Here is a 9,473-nt window from a genome sequence, read left to right on the forward strand (position 1 = left end):
GCATGTGGGGTCCTCCCGGACCAGGACACGAACCCGTGTCCCCCGCATCGGCAGGCGGACTCTCAACCACTGTACCACCAGGGAAGCCCTTGAGTTAAATTTTTAATACTGTGTGAGGTATAAGTCAAGGTTCACATTTTTGCACATATACGTCCAGCATCTCTTGTTGCAACAGCACATATTGAAAGTCTATCCTTTCTCCATTGCACGTCTGCACGTTCTCCTCAGCATGTTTGTCAAAAATCAATTGACCATATATGAGTTGTTTTATGCCTGGATTCTATTCTAAGAGTTGGCCAACTTTTTCTGTAAAGGGAAGGATAAGAAAGATTTTAGGCTCAAAGGCCCTACAGTTTCTGCTGTAACTAATCAACTCTGGCATTACAGCATAGTAGCAGCTGTAATAGACAATATGTAAATAAATAAGCCTGGCTATTTTTTTGTATCAACAAAACTTAATTTACAAAACAGACAGCAGGCCAGATTGGGCTTTTAGGTTGTAGTTTGACAACACTTGCTCTAGTCTGTTTCAGTGTTTTGTGTCTATCCTTTTGCCAGTACCACCCTGTCTTGATTACTCTTGCAAGTTCTGAAATCAGGTAGTACTGTGATTCTTCCAACTTTTATCTTTTTTTCAAAATTGTTTAACCATTCGTTTAGCCATTCTTCTGCAGAATTGTTTTGACTATACTTTTTGCTTTCCTATTTAAGTTTAGGATATGCTTGCCAGTTTCTAGAAAAGAAAAAAATCTGCTGGAATTTTTATTAGGATCACACTGAATCTATAACAATTAGGGAATAATAGGAATTTTAACAATATTGAGTCTTCCAATCCATGAACTCAGATACTTCATTCTTTAGAGATATATATTTTATAGTTCTCAGCATACAAAACTTACACATATTTTGCTAGGTTTATACATAAGCATTTAATGGTTTTAGTCCTATTGTTCAGTGAAATTTTTTATTTCACCTTCCAACTTTTGCATATATATATATATAAATGATTTTTGTGTATTGAGCATGTATCCTGCAAACTTGCTAAATTCACATATTAATTACCGTAGCTATTTTGTTAATTCTTTGAGATCTCTTATATAGACAGTGATGTCACCTGTAAATACAAACAGTTTTATTTCTTCCTCTTCAATTTCTTTGCATTTTTTTCTTTCTTTGTTGCACTGGCTACAACCTCCAGTAAGACGGTGAATAGCAATGGTAAGACTATACAATCCTCCCTTGTTCCTGATCACAGGGGAAAGCATTCGGTCTTTCACCATTAAGTATAATGTTAGCTCTAAGTTTTTCATAGATGTCCTTTATTAAGTTGAGGAAGTTTCTTTCTATTTCTAGTATTCTTAGAGTTTATATCATGAATGGATATTGAATTTTGTTTAATGCTTTTTCTGCATCCATTGAGATGATCATATAATTTTTCTTCTTTAGTCTATTGATATGGTGAATTACATTGATTTTGTTTCAATATTATGCCAGCTTGCCATCCTGAGATGAAGTCCCTTGATCATGATGTACTACCCTTTTTATATATTGTTGGATTTGATTTGACAATACTCTGTTGGGAATTTGGGGGTCTATGTTTATGCAGGTTTTCTTTTCTTATAATGGTTTTGTCTGGTTTCAGTATCAGGATAATGCTGGCCTCATCAGATGAGTTTCCTGGGACTTTCCTGGTGGCACAGTGCTTAAGACTCCATGCTCCCAACGCAGGGGGCCCGGATTCGATCCCTGGTCGGGAAACTAGATCCCACATGCATGCCGCAACTAGGAGTTTGCATGCCACAACTAAGACCCAACACAACCAAATAAATAAATAAATATTTTTTAAAACATAATGAGTTTCTTATGTCAACCCTCTCAGTACAATTTTCACCCACTTACTTGATGAACAAAAGAGCCACTTCAAAATGACTCTCTATGTGAAAAATAGTGTGCATCAACAAAGCCTCTTTAGGATATGGATGACAAGCAGTAAGGTAGACATACTCATTGGTTCAGTAACTGAATCCAGAACCCCAGCCCCTTAGTATTAAAGAAAAGACTCTAAGCCTTGGCACAGTTATATATTAGTGTACCTCATTGGGCTCTTCCTGGCTTGGGACTGGCCAAAAAACACATGTTAATTCCAGCTGAGTCTTCGTCTATGCAATTGCTACCCTAATTTTTGTTTTAAAAAAACAAAAGAAAATCCAAATTCTATCTCACTAGAATATAATCTCCTTATGGACAGAGCATATAATTTTTTTATTTTTGTATTTCCAATACTAGTACAAGGCTTGGAAATTCTTGGGCATTAGCATAATTTATTTCATGAATGAATGAGCACTTTAAAAAGCTACACTTTGTACAGCTTTTCCTTGTACAAAATTCTTATTTCCTAACAGAATAATGCTCTCTGAAACAACATATGTCATAAACTCTAAAATTTAAATCTTTCGCTGCTACTGTATTCACTGTATTCAATCTGTCTGTGGGTTTTACAGGAGAAAAGCAAGATGGTATTAAGTATAAGTAATGGTCATTGTTGCTTGTTTAAATGTAAGCCTTAATAAATCTCAAGATCATGTTGAAAGCTTAATAGTCTCAAGTTGCAAGCTACATTATATATTAAGACTTATAACGTTACTGGTTATGTATATTCTTTTTGCAGAAATATTTTTTACTTAGGCTTCAAAATCTCCTTTAACTTTCAAAATAACCACAGTTTTATACTTATGGTGGCTCTATGTCTTTGTCAATAAGAGAAAAAAAATCTACATGATGTCTTTTTAACATGTATGTGCATCATGCATCAAGGGGTAAAAAAGACATTTCTGAATTCCTTGTCTTTGGGGGTAGCTGATCAGTTAGCTGGCCTACACTACAATGACATCTACTGGCACAAGCAGGCCTGAGCATCCAGAGGTAATTGTGAATGCTAAGACACAGCAGTCTTTGAGGCTTCCTTTATGATTACTGCCTGATAATATGAGTTGCATCAGCCAAAATTTCTTAAGAACAGAGATCATGTTTTTTGTTTTGTTTTGTTTTTTAATATTTATTTATTTCGCTGTGCCCGGTCTTAGATGTGGCATGCGGGATCTTCCTTGCAGCATGGGGGATCTTTTAGTTGCAGCACACATGCGGGATCTAGTTCCCTGACCAGGGATCAAATCTGGGCCCCTTGCATTGGGAGCGTAGAGCCTTAACCACTGGACCACCAGGGAAGTCCCAGAGATCACGTGTTTTTGAGCTTTGACTCTGTGGTGCCTAATACTATGCTTGTCACATTAAAGATGTTCTACAAATGTATTGGACGATCATGAACGTAATTGCCTGTAGTCTAACCTTTTAAAAAGCATAGGACTTTCCTGGTGATGCAGTTGTTGAGAATCCGCCTGTCAATGCAGGGGACACGGGTTCCAGCCCTGTTCGTGGAAGATCCCACATGCCGTGGCAACTAAGCCAGTGTGCCACAACTGCTGAGTCTGCACTCTAGAGCCGCGAGCCACAACTACTGAAGCCCGCGTGCCTAGAGCCCGTGCTATGCAACAAGAGAAGCCACCGCAGTGAGAAGCCTGTGCACCGCAACGAAGAGTAGCCCCCACTCGCTGCAACTAGAGAAAGCCCGCGTGCAGCAACAGAGACCCAACATAGACAAAAATAAATAAATAAATATATTTTAAAAGCGTGGAATATGATAATATTGTAACAGTGATTTACATTTTCTAAAAAATGATAAAATACTCTAAAATGATGGCTCTTCATCTTTGTGATTGAGAAATCTCTTCCAGAAAAATCACACACAATTTTACACACCATTTCACAAAGGGCCTAAATCCCATCTCTCAACTCCAGGTTAAGAACCCCAGGTCAGGGCTTCCCTGGTGGCACAGTGGTTGAGAATCTGCCTGCCAATGCAGGGGACACGGGTTCGAGCCCTGGTCTGGGAAGATCCCACATGCCGCGGAGCAACTGGGCTCGTGAGCCTGCGCGACTGGAGCCTGCTCTCCGCAGAGAACAAGAGAGGCAGCGATAGTGAGAGGCCCGCACACCGCAATGAAGAGTGGCCCCCGCTTGCCACAACTAGAGAAAGCCCTCACACAGAAACGAAGACCCAACACAGCCATAAATAAATAAATTAAAAAAAAAAAAAAAAAAAAAAAGAACCCCAGGTCAGGAGGGAGCAATATGCTTTGAGACATTTCAAAATGCATGTGGACAAATTAAAACAACAGTGAAATATCATTCTATACCTATTAGAAAGGCTAAAATCCAAAACATTGGCAACACCAAATGCTAGCAAATATGTGAAGCAGCAGGAATTCTCATTCATTGTTGGTAGGAATGTAAAATGTTACGGTCACTCTGGAGGACAGTTTTGCAGTTCCTTATAAAACTAAACATACCTTTATGTATGAACAAGCACTCATGCTCCTTGGTATTTACCCAACTGGGTTAAAAACTTATGTTCACACAAAAATCTGCATACAAATTTTTAGAACAAATTGATTCATAACTGCCAAAAGCAACAAAGATGTCCTTTAGTAAGTGAATGGATAAACAAATTGTTGTAATCCATGCAATGAAATATTATTTAGCAATAAAAATGAATAAACTGTTAAGTTACGCAAAGACTTAGATGAACCTTAAGAAGGAAGAAATTTTCCTCTACTCTTCTAGGTTCTTCTGGCTGGTCTAAGAATTAAATTGACATGAGACAGATTAATAGGAGAGAATTATACAAAAGTTTAATAACATGTGTACATGGGAGAGACCCAGGAAAACTGAGTAACCCACCAAAATGGCTGAAACCCTCACCTTAAATGCCCTCTTCAGCTAAAGACAAAAGAGGATGTTTAAAGTAGTAGTTTGGGACTTCAAAGCAGAGGAAGGCAATTCACATGAAGTTGGAAAAGCAAATGTTTGGTAAACAAATGTTTTCTGGGCCACTCAAAGGCAATGGGACACCCAGTGGACTCTGATCTCCAGGCCCTGCCAGGTTTCCCCTACCACACCTACCCCATATTCTTTCCATATATCCCTGGTGACAGCTCTATTCTGGAAACAGGGCCTTTAAATGCTTTAGGCAGCTAAGAGAGAGGTCAAAGTTTCTTCCTGAGTCTTTCAGGCCTTGATTGTTTTCAGTTCAAAATAAACCACAAGCCAAAGAGACATTTTGGGATGGCCAATTTTGCTCTCCTACAAATGCATATGGCTAAGTGAAAGAAACCAGTGTGAAGAGGCTACATACTATACAATGCCAACTATATGACATTCTGGAAAAGAAAAAACTATGGAGATAGAAAAAGTTCAGTGGTTGCCAGGGGTCGGGGGAGGAAAGGAATAAATAGATGGAGAACAGGGATCTTTGGGACAGTGAAACTATTCTGTATTATACTGTAATGGTGGATACGACATACATTATACATTTGTTTAAACCCAGAGAATGGACAACAGAGAGAGTGAACCCTACTGTAAACTAAGTACTTTAGTCAATAATAATGGATCAGTATAGGCTCAATTGCAACAAGTGTACTACACTAATGCAAGATGTTATTAATAGGAGAAACTCTGGGGCGGGGGTGGGGGAGGCAGTGGAGGAAGTGGGTAGGAACTCTGTACTTCCTAATCAATTTTTCTATAAACCTAAAATTACTCTAAAAAAGAGTCTATTCATTTAAAAAATGAAAAGAAATAAACTTCTATCATATTGATATATTATAGGATCTATTTGTTATGGTAAAAAAAATGCATGTGGTCTTATAAGGAATGAATTGAACAAGTTTACCTTCTAATGTTATTCTCTGCTACAATTTTAAATGACACATAATCTATGCCAGGAGTTTATTTCATAAGGGCTCATGTAATCAAGTCTCTCTAACAGAAGGCTTCTTTGCGATTATAAACCCTACAGAGAAAAAGACTTTTTACTTAATTCTTGGGTTGATGAAATTAAATACTTCATTTGGTGTGCTTTTCATTTTGATGTCCCTTAGGGCTGAGAATTGCCTTTCTCAGAAAGCACTACAAATCATCTGTGAATGGCTGGTGTGATAGAGGGAAGAAGGACGAGTTTATTATAGCTTCTGCCGAGAGCTCTAGGCACATCTAGCAAGCGGCTGCCAAGAAATGTTTATTGGTGTGGTAGGGAGCTCTACTCCCTGGATCCTTGTGAAAAACTGAAAATTGCTTTTGGCCTGTCAGTTGCATTGTAAAAAGTCTTCGGCTTAAAAATTGATTACCATTTTATCTCAGAAAGCAGAATGGCAGTCCAGCAAATCATGGTTCCCATAAGTACTCATCTGAACCCCTGGTGCTTACCAAAGTGGAAATATTTTTAGCCCATCTCCATAAAGTTTAAAGGTAGGTGGACATTTGGGCCATAGCTTGAGCGATTTCAGGACAGCAGTTTGTCTTCTGGCCTGAGTTATTTGGAGTTTGGGTCTCTCATGATAAAAAATTTACAAAATAACAATTTCACTACAGAGCAGGCTTAACCTTAGGTAACAGAAAAAAGAATAATTGTAAGATAAAATTATAGCTATAACTGTTCATATTATTCAGGCTAAAAGATATTTTGGTGTGACTAAATGTGCTTGGCTTATGTCCAGGGAAAAGACCCTGCCCCAAATGAAGAGATAAAACCAAAGGAAGTGAATCTCTACAGCCCCACTGGAGTCCTACCTTCCTCTTAGCTTGCTTGGGGTGTAAACTGGTACATATACTGAAGTCTAGTACACCGGGGCCAATGTAAGCTTTCTGATGGAAAGCAGACCACGTGAGACGGGAGGAGCCTTAGAGAGTCTCCAACTCTAACATCTCTACCCACCCAGACTCTTGTTAGAAATTCATGTATCTAATTTTGTAAGTTGCAGTTCTTTCTGGTCACTTACTGTAAGCTGCAGTTATACCGGTCACTAACACCCTTGAGTGAATTCATTTGTCAGATTTCACTCTTAGGTAGCATCTGGCCCAAAACAGGGCTCTAAAGAAACCATATACTCTAAAAAGATCTATTTAAGATAGGGAGGAGGAATGATTTTGGAAGAAGAAAGTATTGGGACAGTTGGGGGACTGCCCAAAACTGTAGCAGTAGCAGCACTTCTGCTTAAAGATATTTATTACAAGCAGCAAAAGCAACTAGGCACATATGTTTGCCTCCTACTCAGTATCCAGATTCCTTTGCTGAGAGATTCAGAGGATGAAATACCTGGTGGATAACTGTTACCACCTTTACTAACATTTCCCCCTCCTTTCAGTACTAAATGTTTCACTTGTGAAAATCCTTTAGCCAGACATTAATTGAGATAATATACTGAGGTCTACTTATCTTTAAGGTAGTGGAATCTGAGCCGCTATACTCAAAGCAGCAACAACCTGATTTTAATAAGTCACTTCTTATCAATCAGACCTATCAAAATAGGAAGAAATGATTGTAGGGGAAGGGGTAATGTTGTAGTGCTAAAACAGGTCATATTCTTAAAACCTGTTTGTTAATGCAAGCCATACATTAGGTACACAAAGTCTAACATTTTGGTCCAGGTCACACGGTAGCTAAGTAGCTGAGTCAGGATTTAAACCCAAGCTCATCTGACTCACATTATTTCCCCTATTATTTCAACATCCTGTCAATGACATAAAATTTCAGCCACTGTTTTAAGTGCTTTATATCCATTAACTCATTTAATCTTCCCTGTAGTTCTATGCGGTAGGGACTATTATTATCTCTATTTACACATGAAGACCCGGAGACAGTGACAGCAGAAATAATCTGTCCCGGGCTATGCAGCTAGAAAATGGTAAAGCTTGGATTTGACCCCAGATAGTCTTGACAATACAATAATGTTTCTCTAAAACTCTAACTTGAGATTTGTCTTCTTACAAATGAACTTTGAAATCCTCCCGCATGGTGATCAGTTTCAGCCTTTAGAAGACATCTCTCTTCCCACTCCCTTTCCACACCCTTGTTCTTCATCTGTAGCAGGTGAGGTCATGAGCCCAGTGAGAGCAGCACACCACAGACATTCAGCAGGCTTGCTCTGAATCAGTGGACAGGATTCAAAGCTTAACTCCCAGCTGTGTAAAATTGGGCAAGTCCCATAACCTCCCCCTTAGTTCTCTTGCGTATAAAATGGGGATATTCAACCCTATCTCATGTCATTGTTATGAGGCTTAAAAAGGTATGTGTGGGGACTTCCCGGGGGGCGCAGTGGTTAAAAATCCCCCTGCCAATGCGGGGGACACGGGTTCAAGCCCTGGTTGGGGAAGATCCCACATGCCGCGGAGCAGCTAAGCCCGTGCACCACAACTACTGAGCCTGCGTGCCACAACTAGTGAAGCCTGTGCACCTAGAACCCATGCTCCACAACAAGAGAAGCCACCGCAGCGAGAAGCCCGAGCACCGCAATGAGAAGTAGCCCCTGCTCAACGCAACTAGAGAAAACCCGCACCCAGCAACGAAGACCCAACACAGCCAAAAATAAAATATTAAATAAATAATTAAAAAAAAAATATGTGTGGCTCTTTTCATGCCTAGCGCAGCCATGGCTCGTGGTCCCAAGAAGCAACTGAAGCGCATAGCAGCTCCAGAGCATTGGATGCTGGATAAACTGGCTGGTGAGTTTGTTCCTTGTCCATCTAGAGGACCCCACAAGCTGAGGGGATGTCTCCCCCTAATCATTTTCCTAAGGAACAGACTTAAGTATGCCCTAACAGGAGATGAAGTAAAGAAGATCTGCATGCAACGTTTCATTTAGATTGATGACAATATCCACACTGATATAACCTACCCTACTGGTTTTATATATGTCATCAGCGTTGACAAGACTGGAGAGAATTTTCATCTGACCTATGAAACCAAGGGTCATTTTGCTGTTCATCATATTACACCAGAGGAGGCCAAATATAAGTTGTGCAAAGTGAGAAAGATCTTTGTGGGGACAAAAGGAATCCCTCATCTGGTGACCCACTATGCTCACACCGTCCGCTACCCTGGTCCCCTCATCAAGATGAATGACACTATTCAAATTGATTTGGAGACTGGCAGGATTACTGACTTCATCAAATCTGACACTGGGCAACAAACCATGGATCTCTCTTCCCCGTGGAAACTGTATCCACCTTACCATTGCTGAGGAGAGAGGCAAGAGACTGGCGGCCAAACAGAGCAGTGGATAAAATGATCTCTAAGTGACATGACTTGTACTTAAAGATAACACTACATTAAAAAAGAAATGTATGTGTGTATGCACCCCAGTGTTCACAGCAGCACTATTTATACTAGCCAAGACATGGAAGCAACCTAAGTAAGTATCCATCAATAGATGAATGGATAAAGAAGATGTGGTACATATATACAATGGAATACTACTCAGCCATAAGAAAGAATGAAATGATGCCATTTGCAGCAACACAGATGGACCTAGAAAATATCATAATACTAAGTGAAATTATTCAGACAGAGAAGACAAATA

At 39.5% G+C, this 9,473-nt stretch overlaps 1 pseudogene; it reads left to right on the forward strand.

The window, feature by feature from the left end:
• Nucleotides 1-8,543: 8,543 nt before the first annotated feature.
• LOC116759504 lies at nucleotides 8,544-9,177 on the forward strand (annotated as a pseudogene).
• Nucleotides 9,178-9,473: the final 296 nt, after the last annotated feature.

The sequence above is a fragment of the Phocoena sinus genome, chromosome 9 (assembly GCF_008692025.1).
Source record: "Phocoena sinus isolate mPhoSin1 chromosome 9, mPhoSin1.pri, whole genome shotgun sequence".
Taxonomy (NCBI): Eukaryota; Metazoa; Chordata; class Mammalia; order Artiodactyla; family Phocoenidae; genus Phocoena; species Phocoena sinus.